The following is a 2,304-nucleotide window of genomic DNA, read 5'->3' as shown; positions in this document are numbered from 1 at the left end:
TGCACATAGACAGGATGCTATTTTTGGAGCACAGGAACATCGAAGGCAAGGGATGAAAAGCTTCAGGACTTTCAAGAGATATGGGTCAATCCTGTTGCTGCTCTCATCCTAGTTATTTTGAGAAATTTCATCTAGCTGAAAGGCAAAACCCTCTAATCGCCGCCTCTAAACCACCTCTAACACTTCAGCCATGACCATGGGATGAGAGAAGCTTGGGATGGTTTCCAGGTTAGGTGCTGATGGAGAAGCAAGGGGCTCCCCTCTCTTTTCCTCGTTTAGCTTAGGCTACAGGCAGCTGAGAATGACCTTGAGCTCCTGATGCCCTTGCTTCCGTCTTCCAAATGCTGGCCACGCCAGGCTTCCTCTCCATCTCTGCGGAGGTCACCTTAGGAAGCTGAGGTCCATACAGGAGCTGTGCAGTTGTTTGTTTCTGTGACTGTCCCGCATGGCTCAGGATGTTCTTGAACTCTTCATGTAGCTGAAGAAGACCATGAACTCCTGATCTTCCCACTCCTACCTCCCCAAATCTTAGATTACAGGTCACCACCACAACCAGTTCAACCACAGTAGTTTTATTTATAATAAACAAAACCTTAAATGTCTATCATTGGCCTCTGAGGGCAGACACATGGTTGCAGAGACACACATACACAAGCAAAACACCTAAACACAGAAATAAATACATAAAAGATGAAGTCCTTCACATTTAACCCATGTATCACAGGGCCCTGTTGAGCACCCATGTTGGTAGAAGCCCAAACATCTGACAGTTCTTTCGCTTCCTGTTCACAGTGAAGACCCAGGATGGTCCTCATTTCTAACACAACGGTCTCTAAGTGCTGAGTCTGGACTAGTACTTAGGATTCATTGGAAACATAAACTGGAGAGATATTGGGCTGTGAGTTTAAGGCCAGTCTGGTTTACAGTGCAAGTTCCAGGAAAGCTAGTAATACACAGAGAAACCCTGTCTCAGAAAACAAAACCAAAACCAAACAAAAAATCTAGCTTTTTTTTCCCAGAAGATTTTATTTATTTATTTTTAAATATTTATTTATTTATTTAGTATACAATATTCTTTCTGCGTGTACGCCTGAAGGCCAGAAGAGGGCACCAGATCTCATTACAGATGGTTGTGAGCCACCATGTGGTTGCTGGGAATTGAACTCAGGACCTTTGGAAGAACAGGCAATGCTCTTAACCACTGAGCCATCTCTCCAGCCCCTTCCAGAAGATTTTAATCTCTCTCCTTTGGGGCAGGCAAAATCACCTCCGACAATGTCTGAAAGGTTGTCTGGCACTTAGGTACTGAAGGTTAAGGTCCAATATTGTTCTGGCTTAGATACAAGGCACATAAAGTTGAGGCTTAGACTCCCCCGAGCTGAAGTTGGACAAAAGGGGAACAGGGCATGGTTTGGAAGATGGGAGGGGTATGGGCTTGAGTTCTTGTTGGCAGAGGTAGTTGGTCATGGATGAACCCTGAAGAACAGCAGGCAGTTCAAACCCTCAGACTCGACTGCAGCTGCTGTGGTGACCGCCGTCTGCCCAGTTCAACAGTTCGCTGCTCTGAAACCACAGCTGGATCTCCCTCTGGGCACCCTGCACAGAATCGCTAGCATGGATGACATTCCTGCTGGTGTGAACACTGAAGTCTCCTGATCGTCCCAGGGGCTGCCTGGGTTGAGTCAGTGTGTCCTATCATGGTCCTTGAGATGTGGACCACAGTGCGTCCTTCCCAAACCATGGCCACCACAGGCCCGGAGCTCATGTGGCTGATAAGAGCAGGGTAGAATGGCTTCCTCTGCATCCCAGTAGAGCTCAGCAAGGATGTTTTCTGATGCCTGCAACATTTTTATCCCTACCAGCTTGAAGCCCCGCCTCTCAAAGTAGTGTATCACAGTACCTACTAGCCTTTGCTGCACCCCATCTGGCTTCACCACAACCAGGGCAACCAGAGTAAGCTCCTGGGGCCAGGAAGGCCCTCCGGAACTGGGGCGCACCAGCAGGCCTGGAATGCGTGGCCTGCACAGCAACGCCCGCAGCACGGAGCGCCCAAACAGGCAGCCCATGGCACAGGCTGGCATGGCAACGAACGCTAAATCTAGCTCTTAAGAGAATGGAATATATAGGCATGAGGATCAGAAATTCAAGGCCAACCTGGTCTACATGGGAAGTTCAAGAAGAAACTGGGCTATATGAGACCTTGCCTCAAAACATACAAATAAAAACGTATCTTTCTAAACAAAATTAAAAAAATGCTGCATACAGTCATGCCTATAATCCTAGCATTTGAGACACTAAGATAAG

General features: G+C 47.4%; 1 pseudogene; it reads right to left on the bottom strand.

Moving 5' to 3' along the window:
- Nucleotides 1-1,503: 1,503 nt before the first annotated feature.
- On the bottom strand, nt 1,504-2,066 carry LOC121464531 (annotated as a pseudogene).
- Between the last annotated feature and the right edge of the window lie 238 nt (nt 2,067-2,304).

This window comes from Microtus oregoni, unplaced genomic scaffold (assembly GCF_018167655.1).
Source record: "Microtus oregoni isolate MIOR12 unplaced genomic scaffold, Mior012 000028F_ref0000031, whole genome shotgun sequence".
Classification (NCBI taxonomy): Eukaryota; Metazoa; Chordata; class Mammalia; order Rodentia; family Cricetidae; genus Microtus; species Microtus oregoni.
This window is presented reverse-complemented; position numbering and strand designations above follow the sequence as displayed.